The sequence below is a fragment of the Amborella trichopoda genome, chromosome 4, assembly GCF_054954075.1.
Source record: "Amborella trichopoda isolate Santa Cruz 75 chromosome 4, AtrichopodaSantaCruz75HAP2 v2.0, whole genome shotgun sequence".
NCBI lineage: Eukaryota > Viridiplantae > Streptophyta > Magnoliopsida > Amborellales > Amborellaceae > Amborella > Amborella trichopoda.
Window position 1 is genome coordinate 31,171,740 of NC_142339.1, and position 20,386 is coordinate 31,192,125.

The following is a 20,386-nucleotide window of genomic DNA, read 5'->3' on the forward strand; positions in this document are numbered from 1 at the left end:
CTTGCAGTTCTTCATCGTTGTTCTCAGAGATTTTTTAATCAACTTCCATGATCCTAATATTTCTACCTCTAATAGAGGTCCAGAGTGGGTAATAATTTTTGCACCTTCCTTGAATCGAGTGATGGAAAGGTCAACCTCAAATGTGGTAAACATGTCATGTTGGAGAGGCTAGTCTTGAACGTTATAGGGGAATTAAGGTTCAGCGATGATGATGTGAAGAGTGTCTTCGTACAAACCGTACGGTATTTGTACAGATGCCTAGAGTGTTTGCTCCAAGACAGCCGGTTCTTCATAAACTTGTATCGTGTGGCAAGCCTCGTGAGAATAGAAGCTCTGTCCACTTGATTCTCTCAATCTTTACTCGAAGTCAGACCCAAGGGGCCACTGGGGCTTCTTTGGCTTTGACTTCTTGTGCTTCTTTGATGAAGGTGGCTCTGCATTGACTTTAGCTTCCAGGGCATCAGCAACTGTTAGGAATCTTGCTGCCTGTGCTAGGGTCTTTCTCAATCGCTTTTGCTACATCCTGCATATATTGATTCCTTCGAATTCCTGGTCGAGAGGCTCAAAGTCTGGGCACATCAAGGTCGTATATGCAGAAGACATAAGAGAATGAGAAGCAGGAGAAGAAGGCGGAGAAGGGTTGGAAAGTAGGATACTTTTAAGGTCGTTCCCTCATAAAACCAATCTAGGCAACTTTTTACGTCATCACCAGGATTGGACGGGTGCAAGGAATCTTTTAGGTCTTTCCCTTGCTCAGACCATTGGGGATTGCTTTTAACGTCGTCACCCTCATCGGACGTTTGCTGAGTGGAAGATGTCACGGGGAAGTCTTCTTGATAGGATGAAGAAGGAAAAAGGATCGTGCCGTGGATGAAGTCCAACAAAGTTGGCAATGGAGGAAGCGGCATGAGAAATTCTTACTCGACTATGGGTTGAAATGTCTTGTTTCTTTGGCGAGTAGCCCTAGATGCCCGTCTTTTTTTGGTTTTTTGACATAATGTGTGATTAGCCTCGCTGGACTGGCGAATAGCCTTAGCTTGACGAACTGCTTCTCACCCATGGCTGGGAATTTGAGGGTTCCGCTGGGTCTGAGTCATTGATGGGAAGGTCCTTCTTTGCAAAGATCTTCTTGCCCCAATGAGGAAATGATTTGAGGATCACTCACGGGAAGATTGTAGAATTCTTGATACTCCTGCATCTTCTTTGCGACTATGTCAAGGAAAGATGTGCATTCTGACAAGTAATGACCTCTTATCTGATGGTATGGACACCAACGATCTTTAGTCTCCTTAACAAGGCCAAGGGGTTGCCTTGCCTGCTCTGGTGTGATTATGCCTTCCTGAAGCATTATAATGAAGAAGGTGTAGAGAATCCCATGCACTTCATCCTCCTCCTTGATGGTTACAACATGGGAGGCCTTAGCAGCCCCGAAGGACTTCTTTAGGTCCTCAAGCTTTATCTGACCCTTCTAAATCTGGGCCTCAATGATGTCCTTCAGTGTGTAGCAGTCATCCATAGGATGATTAATCCTCCAATGGTAAGCACAATAATTAGCTTGATCGTCAAGGCCAGATTGCTCGGGGAACTTGATTTCTGGAAGTTGGATCATATTACGCTCCAATAATAACTGGAACAATGCAGGGACCCATTCCTTCTCGAAGGGATAGACCATATTCGTAAGCTTGGAGAGATAATCATTCTGATCAAAGTGGGTTGGTGGAGGTAGGCTATTGTATGATAGTTGTTTCTTGTCATCATGGGGTGTTACTGTTGCTGTGGTTACCCCCTTAAAGAGGTCCAAAGTGGGGGAAAGCCTTCTTTGAATCAGTGACCATGACGACTGCACTGATTACCCCATATTGTTGGCTGCCCGGTGTGTTGTTCCGAGATCTACTGTTGCCCCGGTTACTTGTTGAACTTGTAGATGGCTATCGTGTAGCACCATGATGGCTCTTCTTCAGGCTTCATCATCTGAGGGGGTAGAAGGGATTCACGTGAAGAGGGTCATCAAAATTGACCGTTTTGATTGCCTTGGTCACCTCCCTAGTCAAAATTTACAGACCTCTATCATGTTTAACCTTAAGGTTTTGATGGACCTCTATCGTGGTTAGTTAACTCTTCTTACACAAGAGAGAGTTGTCTCCATCACGTGTGGTAAGGATGAGGGCTAAGAACTGGCGTCATCTTGGGCTGGAGAGGATGAAGGACTCGATCTTTCGTGAGGTCCATGCCCCGAGCTCTCTTAGGAGCTCCAGAGACATGACCAAAGTGTTGGGGCTGGTTCAGGTTGGTACTCTTGTGGAAAACCTTTGAGTACCAAGGCTGAAGGTGCTTGCTCGATGAAGAAGGAGCGAGTGAGAGCAAGGTTGACTCATGAGGAGGCCTGAGTCGAGGATGAGGGAAGGCTTGAGATGGCGACGTGTGTGTGTCCCTTGAAGAAGGATCTTGAGGGACCTGGGGGTCGAACCGGGCTCGTGCAAGTGAGCTGCCCTTAAAAGGCCGAGAACTATGAGCAGGTGTCTGTAAGAGAACAGGTGCAGGCCTGCCCCTTACAGGGTGCACTTGTGTATGCATAGGAGGAGAACAAGGAGGTCGTTTCCTGTGTATTAGGGTTGACGCAATAATGACATTGCCCCTGTTTGCTAGGTGGCCTTTCAAGGCCTTAAAGCCAATAGTCTTACATTCAGTGGGAGTTAGAGAGAGACTGAATTTGAGTACTTGGCGCACTGGGGCCCAGATTCATATACCCCGAGTATTTGAGGCATTAAGAGTATACGTTTTGAGAGTGTGAACTCTCAGGAACGTGTGAGGCTCACCTCCCAGTCAGGAATATATTAATTAGAATGTCTCATAGTTGGTGTGATAAGCTATGGGTTAGAGAATCCAATCGAGAATAATAGAACCGCGTATTTAAAAGAGTATTCGCCCTGTATGGAATGGTCGGCTTATGGGACATGAGCCCGTATCTTGACAAGAGACCATTTCGTGACATGTGCACCCACAATCAGTCGTATGGGGAAGCCACTCTTCTATAGTATTATCCAACTTAGAAGAGCTAGTGCACATGTGCTTTGAGAGGACCCCTGTATTTGAGTAGGAACATGTCCTACAGGGGTGCACCTGTAATCCATTGAACCCCCGGTGACGGGAAGCTCTGGCTCAACGACTTTGATGTGACCAATTATGTGTCCCTGCCATAGACTGTGGAGCATAGGTCCATTGGGTTAGTTTGAGACAACGGTGGAACGTCATTCGGGTTAGCCTAATGTAAGACTCCTACTAGTGTTATAAGTATAAAGATCTTATTTACCTTTGGCCCAAATTAATCTAAAATTTACGAGAAAATATTTTATCTTGATGAGAAATTATGTAATAATGTTGAATATTCATTTATAGAATTTTTGAGATTTTGGAGAATTTTTTGAATTTTTTAAATAATAAAAAATGTGATTTTCAAATTTGTTTAACATAAATACCAAAGAAAGACATTCTATAGGGATACCACATGAATCCCAAGTGGCCATATGGATGCCATGTGGCACCCTCACCTCCCCACTAGCGTATGACATCATGCTGATGTCATATCCATGTGGGGACCTATTTGTCATTAATTCTTTTGTTGATATTATCTTATAACATGTTAAATTCTTATTTATAGGGTTATATATTCTTATGACTTAAGTTTGATTTTTAAGTCACATGTTTTTTTTTTACCTCATATGTGTCATTTTTGGCATGTGTGAAGTCAAGGGATTTTGAGAGTTAATTTAATTCATATTATTATCCACGTATGATTTTGTAGCATATGAGTATATCTTATGTGGCACCCCCTTATAGGCTTGACCCATGTGAAACTTTAGTGTTGTTAAAATATTATTGGTGGTGTCATAAGATATTTTATTCACATTTGTAGATGTCTCATATTACCTTTATATCCATGTCCTTGTATTTTATTGACTCTCACAAATTATTCAAAAACCATTGGCATAAGTATAAACATAAATCTGGCCTTAATTGAAAAAAAAAATGGAGAAAAGGGCTTCAAGGTAAAGTGACTATAAACCTAGGTTTTGAGGAGTGAAAGGTGTTAAAAGCTTATCCATTGATCTTGGTGATAAGATATGGATGAGTGGCTTGGATAAGTGCCTCTCAAATGCAATTGATTTAAGGCATCAAGGATCAAGATCAAATCTTTATGATCTAAGTATAAAAGTAACTTATGGGATCAATTATTACCCTAACTTGAATATTCACTTTAAAGAGAGAGAGAACCTTGGCAAAAATGTGGTCACCCATGAGACTATCTTCTTCCTTGAGCTTTCATTTGACTTCCATGGAGTAGTCCATAAATCAAGCCCATGCTATTGCTTCATTAAGGTATTGATTTTTTTTCTCACATTGTTAATTCATACATCATTTCTATTATCAAAGCTTGCTGTAATTCTCAATTTTCAGTAGCTTTCTTCATTTTTTTTCATGAAAACTTGATCCTTGATAATCTAGTGTAGTCCATACACATAGTATGTGTAGAGTAGCTTGCTTACTTCATGATCTTGAGTAGTTTCAACTTGATTTCTAGATCTTATTTTTCTTGAATTTTTACTGAGAATATACAACTGATGAGAGGTTTATTTCATCATATTTGAGCATAAGAAATAGTCCATTGAGTTCCCTTTTTAATGTTGAAAAGTTTGTGTGGTCTCTTATGGACCACATGGTGTAGTTTCACCATAACTTCCTTATTTTATTTAAGATCTGTCTCAAACTTTGAAGGGCTATTTTGATACATGTCTCTCTCATGATTTGATCCCCATTAAGTGAAATAAATGTGATAATTTGCTTCCCATTGGATTGACCTCCTTGAGTTTTTATTATCACCTGTGCCTTAGACAATGGGATAAAATTAAGTCCTCAAAAGGCCCTTTCGTGACCCGGGCACAAGGGGTTCGAACCATGGTTTCCACATATGTTTGCATATTAATTTGATGTATTTACAGTTATTAAATGGATTCATGATTGGTTAAATTGAGTATGTTGTGTGAATATTAAGATTGTTTTTTTAATCTTGTTGCTATGCATTATTGTTTATGCGAATTGACATCTTATTGAATTATTATGATCAAGTGTATGATGTGTACGAGATATTATGATAAATGATGAGGATGAATAATGAAGATGAAATTATCATATAATTTTGATTTAATGAGGAATTGCGAGCGCGACTCTTGCAATATGTTATAGAGATGTACAATGTGAATATTTGAATATTGTATTCAGTTTAATTGAATTTTTGAGTAGTGGATTTGTAAGGGACCTATTAGGGTTGAATTTTATTATTCAAATGTGTATAAACCATGTTTGTAGGCTGGAATATATGTATTATGGTTTTGTATTGAGATATTCATGTATTTAAACCCTTGAGTTTTTATACAATGGAATTTTTTTAAAAGATTGCATTTCTAGCCCATTAGTCTTATACCATCATCAGCCCCGAGTAGTGAGATGCACATGAGTGGCGTGTGGAGGATCTGGCCTTGAAAGGTTCAATCCTGGACACGGACTTGAGGTAACAGAAGGGTTGTCCCGAAGTGTGACTCGAGTGGGTGACCCACGAGTCTTGTGGTGTGTGTAAGGGGTGGAGACCGTGGGGTTTCCACCTCTCTATGTTGAGCCTCTAGGGATAGAGACCCCTGGTGTAGGAATGTGGGGGGTAGCCATATGGCGACCCACAAAAGCAATGGCAAATCGTTTGCCTTTTACAGAAAGGGATTGGGCAGCCTTCCGGTGTACCTCCGAAACATGACCGGTAGGTGACATGTCGGTGGCTGGGTGCATGCTGTGTGGGGCAACATAAGTGTCGCCCATGCAAGGCGTCTTGGTGGAATTTCTGCCAGAGCGAAGAGATGGGGAGTGAGGGATCTTCAAGTCCCTCCTCACACCGGTCCAGGTTAAGACCTAGGAGCTAAACAAGGGGTCTTTGCTCAAGAGGATGGTCGGAAACAGAGTTGAAGGAGCTTGTTCCCTAGGGACACTCTGGAATAAGGGGATAAGAAAATCCCTGATCTGGATGAATGGGTTATAGAACCCAGCAGCCATAAGTGAATGAGAAAAGATGATGGAAGCAGATGAAGAAGAAACTAACCAAACAAGAACGATCCGATTAAGGGGTAGTAAGTTCCCAATGGAGTCGCTAAGCTGGTTAAGTGCCTCGATCTTGCCCTCTGGATCTTTGGGGGATCTGGAGGTTGGCATCTCAGGTTTCAGGGAAGACCCGGGAAGTCGTGAGATCGCTCTCTCGGGAACCTCGTTCGAAAGCAGGGGCAGGTGTTACCATTCGATGAGAGAAGAATTTAAAAGGTGGGATTGGGACTTACTCTGGCTAACTCGCACGGGTGCCCTCTTAGATCATAAAGAAAGCCCCCCCGGTAATGAAACTGGTTCGAAATCACTTCCTTTTGCTCGTATTCTTCTTATTTTCTTCTTTCTGCAATCACACACATACATCGTAAAGGTTATAGAACAGGTAGGTCAGGCCTCACCCTTTTCCTCGTTTATGAATGTATGCAAGCATGCGTATTCAAAAAGAAGAAAAGAAAGACAAGGGGAGAGAAGGATTCGACCAAGCGAGAAGGTCAGGGCAGTGACTAGGCTGGTGGATAATTGACATAATTGGATGGAGAAACGGGCTCGGTAACTGAGACCGGCTCACGGGATCACAACTAGACGTTGTTGTCGATATTGACTAGCTATGCACGATGGTCAGTCTGTCGTGGCAGTAAAGCGGGCCAAGCGAACCTGGTGCAACAACAATACGACTAGATGAAAAGACTGCCATGAGATGCTAACCGCAATCCCTCTTGGTTGAACGAGAGAGCAACAGAGGAATGGTTAAAGAGAAGAAGAGGATAGACGGAAGGAGAGAGAAGAAGGAAGAGGAGATGCTGTCGGCGCTAAACATCGCTGACTGTTTCCGGAGATGGGAGAGAGAGGAAGCGGTCGGCTCCAAGCTTCACCGACTGTGTCAGATGAGAAGAGAGGAAGGGAGCCAATTGGCCAGTTGACCGAAAAAGAGAGGGTAAACCAGTTGGTACTAGGTCTTGTCGACTGATAGAAGAAGAGGAAGCAAATCAACCGGTGTTAGGCCTCACCGATCGATAGCGAGAGAAAAGACAACCGACATTTGTCCTCATCAACTGGTAGAAGAAGAGAGAGAAGACCAACCGGCACTAGGTCTTGCCAAGTGATAGAGAGATAAAAGACAACCGGTGCTAGACCTCACCGACTGATAGAAGAAGCGAGAGGAGACCAACCGATGCTAGGTCTCACCTACTGATAGACAAAGAGAGAGGAGACCAACCGATGCTAGGTCTCGTCGACTGATAGACGAAGAAAGAGGAACCAACTGGCGCTAGGTCTTGCCGATTGATAGACGAAGAGAGAGGAAACTAATCGGCGCTAGGTCTCACCGACTGATAGACGAAGAGAAAGGAGACCAATTGGTGCAAGGTCTCATCGACTAGTAGATGAAGTGGGAGAAGAAGAGAGCGAAAGAGAGAAGAGAGTGAAAGAGAGAAGTGAGAGAAAGAAGAGAGAGAAAGAGAGAGAAGAAGAAAGAAAGGAGATAGAGAAACAAAGAGAAGAAAGAGAAAGAAGAGAGGGAAAGAGAGAGGGAGAGGGAGAGGAGAGAAAAAGAGAGAGAAAGAGAGAAGAAAGAGAGAAGAAAGAGAGAGAAAGAGAGAAGAAAGAGAGAGAAAAAAGAGAGAGAAAAGAGAGAAAGAAGAGAGAAAGAGAGAAGAAAGAGAGAGAAAGAGAGAAGAAAGAGAGAAGGAAGGAGAGAGAAAGTCGCTTGCTCGAAAGGTATCGACCCCTTTTCTTCTCTCTCCTCTATCTTTCTCTTCAAGACGTACTCACAAGCTCAAGCAAGGAATCACATTTTATTGAATCTTCAAAGAATCCACTTAAAACCAAGTGGTGGTGAGGGTCTGCCTGTTTTTTACAATGAGGAAGTGTTGGTTTATATAGAGTTGTACCCAAACATAGGTGGATTGATCAAAATTAGATCTAATTGCTGAAAATTAAGATTTAATTGAATTAAAAGAAATTCTAAAAATGGGTACAAAAGGACTATTTTACCCTTACCTAACAATGTGTGGAATTTCAGAACAGTCCCTGTGGCTGCCCGAGAACTTACGCAATCTTCCGTGGCTGACTCCAGGTTGTTCTAATGCCCGTCTGATCGAAAGATTATTGTTTTCTTATGGGGCTTGACATGCTCATTGTTTTGATACCGACTTCGAGCCATGAATCATGATCACGAGAATTGAAACTTATTTGAATCTTGAAAATTTTGGATCGATAGTGTGATCTTTCCTTAATGTTTTTTTGTGATTTCTTCATCGTAGCGCACTAATCATGTCATCACAATCACGTGGCAACAATTGGAACGCGATTTGGAGCCTGAAAGAAGATTTCGCAACTTTTGAGTTTTGATCAGAATCTAGAATCCAACAGCCAGAATTTCAGTAACTTCGTCGGCTTTGTACATGAAATCTTACCATCCATCATGTACAAGGTTCGGTTCAATGATAGCCCGAAACCTTATGAACACAATGAAATTGGTTTTGCATCGATCCATTGTGCGAGCATCATGATTTGGTTCATCGAGCAAGGTGTGTCGCTGCTGAATTTTCTGTAACTTTTTATGGATTAACAATTTCTCTCTAGCTTTTCTCCCTGTTTGGATATTGTCTCGAGGCGTGCCACATATCGAATTGTTCATATTGATGAGACAAATAAGCTCACCAAATTTGAGAGTGATTTGATTTGGAACGAGTGAGTTACGGGCCCCAAAAATGACTGCTCGTGACTGTAAAAATAGCCACCTTTAATGGCGTTTTGGTGCAGTGAGGCCATACGTGAATAGTGTGCGACATCTCTTGTTTCAGTATCTTTCTCATATCTTTATTCTGGAGTATCTGATCAAGTCGAAACTTGGTCCATAGGGATTTTTGACCGTGCCAAATCCAGTGGCAGTGGTGCCATAGGGATTTAAGACACCAAAAATGTAGCTCCAATTATAGGGTCCGTTTCAGTGTGCTAGAGGCCAATTTTTCGAAAACAATTTCTTTGTGTTCACTGCCGTAGACATGTCTGATCATGATGAACCTTAGCAGGTGTTCTTTTGAAATATTGATGATGATCTTGAGAAATTGTGGGGCCATTCTGAGACTGTCAAGAATTTTCCATTGTTTTGTAAGCTTTATTGACTTGCTTCCTACCAAGGACCATAGTGATGAAAAATACGTTCAAACACCTACCTCATAATCCCTTCTTCCCTCTGAAAATCTTGGAGCCCAAGCCAGTCCATGAATACCGCTCGGTGATCACTGCCCAAAAGCCACGGTTCCAAGACTTGTTGAGAACCGGTTCTCACAAGGTCATCATACAAGGCTTGAGTCCATTCGAGGCGTGCTAAGCCCTTGCAGACCAACTTTCCACACATGACTCGGCAACCTAGGCCATCCACTACTCCACTTAGATCTGACCGTCTAGAAGAAACGGTCAGTGTCATGGTGATCAATGAGCCGGACGATGCCCAAGTAGAGCGAATGACTAGGTTCGAGGTAATGATGCAGTCCATCCTCGAAAAGATGAAACGCCTAGAAGCCTCCAAGTCCCCTACTTCTCACCATGAGAACTATTCTCCATCTGGTGAAGACACCGTTCCCAAGCAAACTCCCCCACCGGTCTATCAGAAGCCGTACCTTTCGTACATTGACCAGGTGCCGTTTCCCCCGAACTATCAAAAAGGGATGCTCCTCCTATTTAATGATACTATGTCCTCGCACCAGCATAGTGCCCACTTCAAAGCAGGTTATCGAGAGATGGCGGCTGACGGGCAACTCCTCCTCCATCAGTTCCTCGAGACTCTCGAAGGGCCAGACTTCCAGTGGTATGCTCGGCTACCTCCAAACTCGATGCACACTTAGCAGGAAATGGAGCAGTTGTTTTACCAATGCTTCTACAAAGTCCAAAGGAATATGGAAACCATTGAGCTCCTCACTTTGACTCAAGACCCTGGTGAGCCAATTGACAAGTTCATTGCCCGATGGAGAGAGCTTGCAACCTTTCATGCCACTCCCATGACTAAGAAAGAAGCTGTCCAAACCTGCATACGAAACATGCTTCCTTAGATCGCCCTGCATGTCGAGGCCTCCAATCCACCCTCCATGTCAAAGTTCATCTCTAAAGCAGTTTGTACCGTGGGTCTATCCAAACACCATGGTGGATCTCATCAGCAAACCTTTGGCTCGAACTCCTGCTCGAAAGCAGTGATCGGTGCGGCCATCACCATGACTGACACTAACAAAGCTGCTCCTCAAACTTTGGACCTCTCCAAGGCATAAACGTCTCAAGCCGGGGGCAAGCAGCAGTCCTGCAACAAGGTCCCACCTCCCAAAAATATTAATCTAAGCGACTCCTAGATCCAGCACCAAAAGAATGTGTACCCCTTCGACAAGGAGTGGGTCCCTGCATTGCTTCGACTACTACTGGAGCAAAGCATGATCCAGCTACTAGAGGTTAGCACTCCAGAATAAGCTCGATAGGAGACACATGAGAGGTACTGCGCCTATCATTGGAAAGTAGGCCACCCCACTCAGGACTACTATAAGCTAAATGACTATATCAAAACCCTTATTAACAAGGGTCAGATAAAGCTAAAAGAGTTAAAGAAAGCGTTCGGGTCAACTGAGGCTTCTTACATAGTGACAATATAAGAAGATGATGGGGCACCCACCATCCTACGAGCACTATTTTCCATAATGCTCGAAGAGGGACACATCATGCCAAAGCCGACAAGGCATCCCAAGTTCCTACCTCCAGGAACTGAGAGCCTCTGGTGCTCATATCACTTAATACAAGACCATGACGTGAGCGAATGCACTAGCTTCCACAAACTCTTGGCAAAGAATATACAGCAATGCCAGGAAGCTCATGGTAACCCAGAAGGATGCCCTTAAGTCCCTATTCCACCAATGCAAGAAGAACTCTCGATGTAAGCGTCGAGCAGTGCTGAGCTAGAGCCTCTACATGCCCTCTTCATGGCGATGCTTCAACAAGTTCTCATCACTCCCAAGCCCCTCAGGCAGCCAAAGCGCCTTGCTCAGGGTACGGAAAACCTCTGGTGCCCATATCACTAAGTATGAGGCCACGAGCTGAAAGAATGCTCTGGGTACGAAGCTATAGCCACTCCTAAGGTGCAGGAAGGCCACGTCATTTACGTCGTTCTCCCAGAGTGCTTCCAAGCCGTTACTCCCGTCCAAGAGGAAGCCCTACTATAGGTCCCCTATGACCATACACTAGACCCTTCAGAGACTTAGACTTCTCAGTCCTGGGAAGTCTACCATGGGCGAAGTAGGCTCAAATCCATGAAGCGCGAGGCAGTCCACAAAGCCAGGGCTACTCATCAGCCCGATGGGGAGGACTGAGCCCCTCCTCAGGGACCCAAAGGGAGACGGGCACCCAGGTCTGCTCGTCAAAGGAATCGTCTCCCTCAACCACTAGTCAAGGAAGAGTTTCTCAGTCCCCTTCCTCCGCTGCCAACCTTACAAGACTGCATCCCAGACATCGCTTGCCTTATTCTGTCGTCCAATCAAACGGATGTCCTAGATTCATCAACAGCTCGGGAGTCATCCAATATGGGTGACGATGCTAAAAGCACCCCACAACGGTCAAAGCCAGGGCAAGACCTAAAATACCCCCTGCACACGTCCAATTTTGACAATGACGTAAAAGGCTGCCCTGAACATTCTAACTCTTCTTCTCCCTCCTCTTCTATTTCTTCCACAGCAGCTCGACAGTGCCAAAAATTTGACACTTTGATTAAAAAGCTAGGAGGCACCAGCCTTAGCAGGTCACAGTGGATGCGCCTAAGAAAGATGCTGGCTCAGGCAGCTGGATTCTTGACAGTCTTCGACACCCTGTCAACTCAAGCCAAGACCGAACCACCCTCAAGCTCCTTTTTCAAAGAGGCCTCCCACATGGTGCAGATCTTGGAAGTACCATCCAGCACAGGGCAAATGAACCTGAGATCGGGGAAGAACCTACATCCCACACCTCAAAAGCTCAAGTGACATCATGGCCCTTTTCGCAGTGGGGTATGGATATTGTAGGACCCATCGAGCTTCCTTCTGCTTTGGATCATGCCTTCATTCTAGCAATGACATAATACTTTTCCATTAAGCAATCCCTCTTAAGCAAGTTCTCGGGGCCATTGTGGCCAACTTTCTCTGCCACCACATCATACACCGGTTTGGGGTTTCGGATCGAATAATCTCTGATAATGGCCCTCAAATTGGAAGCCATCACGTTGATCCCCTGACCAAGGAGTTTGGTTTCGAGTGAAAATACTCGACCATGCACTACCCTCGAGCCAACGGTTTAGCTCAGGTGTTCAACAAAGCCCTATGTGCGAGGTGCTCTGGAAGTCAGTTTCGAAGTCAAAGATGAATTAGCATGAGAAGCTGTCTGAGGCTATGTGGGTCTATCACACCACCACTCACAATGCTACAAACTTTACCCCTTATTCCTTGGTTTATGGAGGTGAGGCGGTTTTACCCCTCAAATTTCAGATACCTTCACTTTTTATCACTATACATCAGGGACTAACAGAAGATGAGAGGGTCAAGCTCTATTACCAGGAGTTGGATGCCCTTGACGAAAAGAGACTAAAGGCTCAGCAGAACCTCTGGCTCAATCAAAGAAGAATGAAGAGAGCCTTTGACAAGTCGGTCAAGGTTCGCTCATTCGCTCGTGGGGACCTTGTCTTAGCAGTCAAGAGACCGATTTTCATGCATGGGCATCGCAAAGGAAAGTTTGAACCTAAGTGGGAATGTCCATTCATAGTCAAGAAGGTCACACCAAATGGGGCTTATATACTAGCAAACTCTGATGGAGAAGAGGCGATGCCCCCTACTAATGGGAGGTACTTAAGGAACTATTATCCCAGACATATCCCTCAAATGCGGCACGTGAGGTAAAAAGAAAGAAATGAAGATGAGGAACATTAAGCCAACTCAAAGGAAGTTCATTTCTTTCATTGAATTAGAAAAAGTTAGAAGCCACAATCAAAAGCTCGTTATTAGGGAGGTTACAAAGCTCTTGCATCAGAGGACAAAAGTACGGTTATAGGCCAAAAAGAAATACTCTTTATTGGAAGATATTTTTCATCATCATGGGGCCCTCGCTCAATAAAAGCCTTGAAAATAGTGGAAATCCTGACAGTCTTAGAATAGAACCGAAACTGGCCAAGATCTTCATGAGGTCTCTCAAAAAAAATTTTCCAAGTTTCGTCACATTCTGGCATGTCTAAGGCAGTGCAGACTAAGAAATAGATCCAGCAAAATCGGCCTCTCGCACCCTGAAATAGACCTTTTAACTAGACCTACATTCTCGGTGTCTCAATTTGTTGTGGGACTATCGTCAATGGATCTGGCACGGTTGAAACCCTTAGGGGTCAAATTTCAATTCGAACGGATACTTCAAGAAGAAGTTATAAGAAAAAGAGGGAAACAGGAGGAGCTACACACTATTCCCGCGTAGCCACCCTGCAACTCTACACCATTGAAGGGACCGTCACAAGCAGTGAATTTTGACGCTCATATCTCACTCGTATCAAGTTGGATCGTACTCAAATTTAGTGAGCATGTTCGTTGCATCAAGACGAGTGATTCGATATGTGGCACGCCCTGTGACGATACCTGAGCACGAAGAAAAGCTAGAGAGAAGTTGCTGATCCGTGAAGAAAAGCAGTGTCGTGCATGCCTTTTTGGTGATCTCATAGGTTGCGCATGGCAATAGCAGCGCCATCCTCGAACTTTCCTCCCCCTCTGCCTTCATCTCTACTTCCCGGTGAGACTTGCAAATGGCACTACCCATCACCGTCTGTGGACGTACCCTCAACGTCTCAGCAAGGAATGCGGGCAGCGAAGCCTATTGTCGTCTGCAAGGGCTTCATCTTGACTTGAGACTATTGCATGCTGCGATGTCCATCACTGTCCGCAAAGGGGTTGCTGCAATACCCGTCGCCGTGCCCAGGCTTCTTCTGTGCCTCTCTATCCCGTCGCTGTGCACCTCACGGGAAGTTATCTCCGTGTGCCTCGTCAGGAGTCATCGTCGTCCGCATGGGACGTGTTGCTTCCTCGCATTGCCAGTGACGACATTCATTGACGTCCACAGGCTTCCTATCGTATTCCATGACTGGCACCGTGTGCTTCACAGGAAGCTATCGTCATGAGCTTCACTAGAGTCCATCGCCGCCCGCAAGGGACGTGTGTTTGAATGTAGTTTTCAGCACCTGGTCCCTCGTAAGAAGCAGGTCAATAAAGCCTACAAAATAGTTAAAATTCCCAACAGACTCAGAATGGCACCATAAATGGTCAAGATCATCATCAGCACTCCAAAGGACCACCTGTCAGTTTCGTCACATTCTAACATGTTGAAGGCAGTGAACACAAAGGAACAATTTTTAGAAAAATGGTCTTTAGCACCTTGAAACGGACCCTACAATTGGAACTACATTTTCTGTGTCTCCAATCAATGTGGGACCACCACCATTAGATTCGGCACGGTCGAAAACCCCTATGGGCCAAGTTTAGCATCAACACGTCTCGCTTGATGGACTAAATCACGACGCTCGTACGATGGATCGATGTGAAACTAATTCCATTTTGTGTGTAAGGTTCAGCGTTATCATTGGTCCAAACTCTGTACATGATGGACGGTTAGATTTCATGCATGAAGCCAACTTGAGGGCTTGGCACACCAAGGTGGAGACCTTGCATCCTCCACCTCTTGCACACACCCAAGGGCTCGTGGTCCATCCACTCGAGCCACACCTCGGGGCAACCCCCACGTTGCCTTGAGCTCGCATCAAGAGCTAAGCCTTCTTAGGCTGGACCCTGCGTGCGTCTTGCATTCCCTTGCCACATCTCGGGGCAGCACTAGCTCTATGCCACCTCGAGCATATGAGGGTGGACCGCTATGTCCTCCCTCCCAGCACACATGAACCCACTCTGTGAGAGATGAGCTTCCGCCTCGTCCCTCACAAACACAAGCTTGTGGGCCTTGACCTCCCAAGGTGGAACCAATTGACTGAGCCCAGGTTGACTCCTAAGTCACCTGGACGGCTAACCCCAAAGGTGCACACGCACTGCTTTCGGAGGTCCCTCCCCGATCTAGACACAAAGCGGAGTCATGAACTAGCTACTTCCTCTATTGCTCGCTCAACACCAATCAAGCACCACGATCCCTAGTACTCAAACGTCTTCCCTATAAGTACCATCTTGAGCCAGCCTTAGGTCAGCCATGCACATTGGCCCCACAAAGGAACTCAGGGTAGCGACCTGATATCAGACAAAGTACTACAGCCCCCAAGGCAGAAACCTAGGATGCCTTTTGACCTTGGACCCCACTCCCTGCTCCAACTCATAGACACGGCCCTTGCATGTTCAAAGAAGGTGAGGCAGACCAGGTCTCGGGCTTGGTTCTGGAATGAAGTCCACGGTCGTCTCAGGGTTAAGTAGAAGAGGGCAAGCTGAGCCCTTGCAGACTGACTTGCGACCCATGACTCACCAACCCTGGCGTCCACTCCTCCTCCTGGCTCTAACCTCTCAAAGGAGATAGTCAGTGTCATGGTGATCAATGACCCGAACGAAGCTCAAGAGGACAGAATGACCAGGATCGAGGTAATGATGTAATCTGTCCTTGAAATGATGGAACGCTTAGAAGCCTCCAGGGCCACTTCCTCTCACCGTGAGATCGATTTCCAAATCGGTGAGGACACGGCTCCTAGGCAAACTCCCTCACCGGTCTCCCAAGACAGTTCTGCCTCTCATGAGGTCTCACAAACCGACATAGATGCTATGGTGGCCCCTAGCCTCAAGAACAAGGTCACAATCATGTAGGAGGCATCTCTCTACCAGATGCCATACCCTTCGTACCTTGACCAAGTACCCTTCCCTCCGAACTATCGAAAGGGGAAAGTTCCCAAGTTCAACGGTACTACGTCTGCACACCAGCATAGTGCTCACTTCTAGGTGGCCTGTTGAGAGACGACAACCGACGGACAACTCCTCCTCCACAAGTTTGTCTCTTGAAGGGCCTGCCTTCTAGTGGTATGCTGGGCTGCCACCTAACTTGGTACACACGTCGCAAGAGCAACGTAGAGACCATCAAACTCCTCACCCCGATGCAAGATCCTGGAGAGCCAGTTGACAAGTTCATCACCTGATGGAGAGAGTTAGCAACCTTCCACGCCACTCCCATGACTGAGAAGGAAGCGGTCCAGACCTGCATATGGAACATGCTTCCTGAGATCGCTCTGCATGTCGAGGCATCCAATCCACCTCCATGTCAGAGCTCATCTCTAAGGTAGTTCGTATTGAGGGGTTGTTCAAGCACCATGGCAGCCCTCGTCAGCAACCCTCCAGTTCATACTCTTGCTCCAACAGTAAGGAAAATAAAAAAGCAGTGATCAGCGTGGCCATCATCGTGACTGACATTAAGAGCCCGGCTCTTGAAACCCTGGACCTTTCTAAGGCACAGATGTCTCTGGCCAGGGGCAAGCAGCAGTCCTACAATAGGGTCCTGCCACCTAAAATTCTAAGCGAAATGACTTCTAGATCCTGCACCAGAATAAAGTTTACCCCTTCGACAAGGAGTGGACTTCTACGCTGCTTCGACTGCTATTAGAACAAAACATGATCCAGCTGCCGAAGGTTAATATGAAGAGTTGGCTTGGCAGGAGAAAAATGAGAAGTATTACACCTATCACAGGAGAGTAGGCCACCCCATTTATTACTTCTATGAGCTCAACGACACTATCAAAGCCCTTATCAACAAGGGTCAAATAAATTTAGAAGAGTTGAAGAAAGCGTTTGGGGCAACTGAGGATTCTCACATAGTCATGATCCAAGAGGGTGATGAGGCACCCGCTATTCTCTGTGTATTTTTCTCTATAATTCTCGAAGAAGGACTCGTCACTCCCAAGCCAGCAAGGCAGCCCAAGTTCTTGCCTCTAGGAACGGAGAACTTGTGGTGCGCATATCACCAGATACGAGGTCATGACATCAGTGAATGTACCGGCTTTCATAAGCTTCTAGCAAAGAGGATGCAGCAGTGTCAAGAAGTTCAAGGCAACCCAAGAGGACGCCCTCAAGTGCCTCTTCCACCTTGTAAGAAGACCTCTTGATGCAAGATTGGGGAAATGCCGAGCACGACCCTCTGCAGGCACTCTTCGAGGCAATGATCTGACAGGGTCTTGTCACTCTCAAGCCCGCCAGGCAGCCGAGGCGTCTTGCCTAGGGCACAGAAAATCTCTGGTGCTCATATCACCAAGTATGGGGCCACGAACTCAACGAGTGCTCTGGGTTCGAAGCTATAGTCGAGGAGAAAGTCCAGCAAGGCCATATCGTTTGCGCGGTTCTCCCAGAACGCGTTCAGACCGTCACGCTTGTTCAAGAGGAAGTCACACTACAAGCCCCTAGTGAGCATACACTGGACTCTTCAGAGCCCTCAACCTCTCAACCCTGGGAAGTCTATCATGGGAGAAGTAGGCTCAAGTCCCTAAATTGTGAGGCAGTCCATCAAGCTAGGACTACTCATCAGCCAGAGAGGGCAGTCCGAACACCCCCTTATGGATCCAGAAGGAGACCAGGAGCACCTAGGTCATCCCACCAAGGGAATCCCATCCCTCAGCTGCCAGTCGAGGAAGAATTCCTTAGGCCCCTTCCTCCACTGTCGAACTTGCAAGACTTCATCCCAAGCGCAACTCACCTTATCCTCTCATCCAATCAGGTGGACATTCCTAAGCCACCAGCAGCTCGGGATTCCTCCAATATGGTGACGACGCTAAAATCACCCCACAACGATCAAAGCCGCGGTAAGACCTAAAATACCCCTTACAAATGTCCAATTCTGGCGACGACGTAAAAAGTTACCCGGAACATTCTAACTCTTCTTCTCCTCCCTCCTCCTCTATTTTCTCCAAAGGTATGGCTCGACGATGCCCAAACTTCGACACTCTAAACAGAGAGCTCGGAGGCACCAGCCTCACCCAACCATACCAAGAGCGCCTCAGAGAGATGTTGACCTAGGCAACTGAATTCTCAATAGCCACCGATGCCTTGTCAACGCGAGCCAAAGCCGAGTCATCTTCAGGCTCCTATTCCTAAGAGGCCTTCCACATGGTCCAGATCTTGGACGTACCAGCTAGGGTCTAAGATCGGGAAAGAAGCTACAGCCCACATCTCAAAAGCTCAAGGCCCTCAAGTTTCTTGATCCTTCGCTTTCCCTTAAAACTCAACCCCAAATACAAGCCCCTATTACTTCCCCATCAACCCAGACCACACCGACCGCACGACAAAGTCAGCCAGTCACACAAACCAAAACCCAACAAAAGCCTGTTCCAAAGCCTACCCTATCCCCTACACTAGTGACTGGATCAAGAACACAGAAGATTAATGAGGATAAAGTGATATATGACATAATTGGGAACTTGAGAAAGCTTCCAGCCCTTTTAAGTATTTATGATGCCCTCCTGCTGTCTAGAGACTATCGTATGGCCCTGGTGCAAGCCCTTTCTAACCCAGAGGTGTATGAGACTGAAGTGAAACCTATTAAGGTTGACTCGACCATCCTGAGTGGGTGCTTGGAAATCTCCTTTTCTGAAGATGACCATCAGTTGGGAGGTAAATTCCACAGTCGCCCCCCTCTTCGTGAATGGTGAATTACATGCCTACCCTGTCAATAGGATCATGCTGGATGGAGGGTCAGCATTCATCCTGATCCCAAGAAGGATCCTCACCCAATTGGGATTCTGACAACCTCACTCCTATCCACATCACCGTGCAAGGTTTCAACCAATCAGGAGAGAAGCCAGCTGGCACAGTATGCCTTCGTCTCAAGATCAATGATCTCAACGATTACGCTCAATTCCACATAATCGACACCGATCCTACAACATCCTACTTGGTCACCCTTGGCTTCACAATCAAGGGGTCGTTTACTCCATGCTCCACCAATGCTTCAAATACAGCCGAGATGGGAGACAGCACACGGTCTATGCTGACAAAAGACCGTTCCCTACAGCAGAGACTCACTATGCCAACGTCAAGTATTATTTCACGGACCCTCCAGTCCCAAAAAAGTCAAAGGATGATGATTGGCAGCTTGTGAGAGATACGGGACCCTCAACCCATGATGACGTTGATGATCTGGGGCGAATGATCATGAACATGTTCAAATAGGAGGAAAGACAGGGCAAGATCCTCCCTTTGACTCCGATCTACCCGAGTATACCTTGCCACCTCTCTGAGGTCATGGTATCCTCTCCCAAAGATGAAACTTCCCCCTCGACTTTTAATTCGCCCGAGCAAAGCGGCGAGCTAGAAGCAGCTCTTAAGCTTGAGGAAGCCCTAAAGGTAAACCTTCTAGCACCTAGGGTCACCTATACATCGGACCAGCAAAAGGTCCTGCATGTCCCCATCACTCTTCTAGAAGCAGAACTAGCATATTAACCACCAAGGGAGGTACTTCAAGTTCCGTCCTCCTTGAACAAGGGGATCAGCAGCAGTCAAAAGAAGGTCTTGCAATTCTCAAGGGTTGTCGAAGAAGTACAGCCAAATAAGAGTCATCCCTCTGGCTCTAAGGATCAAGACCCCATGGAAGAGTTGAGAAGCGAGGTTCAAACCTCCAGAGTCAATTGGAGGTCGTGCGCATCGCTTCAAAGTACTTAAAGGGGTTTGTCCCTGAGACTAAGAGTTATGACGATCTCAAAGCCAATGCACCTCGAATCGAAGCCAAGGCTCCCCCAGGCTGAAGCATCTATAGTGAGCAGGCTCATCAAATCATGAGAACCATGAATTATGATCCCTTATACAATCAAACACTAAGGAGCGAGGAAGCAACTGCTCCCTCATTCGAGATCATTGAAGCCACAGCAGGCTGCCACAAGATGAAGCAAGGAGTGGGCTATTATGTTTCATCTCAAACTATGAAAGGGCGAAAGCAATGAAATAGAAAAGAAAGGAAAATAATAGACATGCATTGCATAGACAAGAAAATGAATTATTTTATTCATAAAAAATGACATTTCTTTACAATAAAGAAAAAAAAATAGAAAGAAGAACCAACCATTTCCGAGTCAGCTTCAATTCATTTGATGAGGCATGGCTAGCTTCCAAAGAGCCGGCTCATGCTAGAAAAACATGGACTTCACAGTTTTGCTGGGGGACTTGGCTTTCAAAAGATCGCGGTGGCACAGCCTTCTCGATTGCCATCACTCTTGAACCCCACAAGACATCGTCGTCCATAGTCATCACTATGC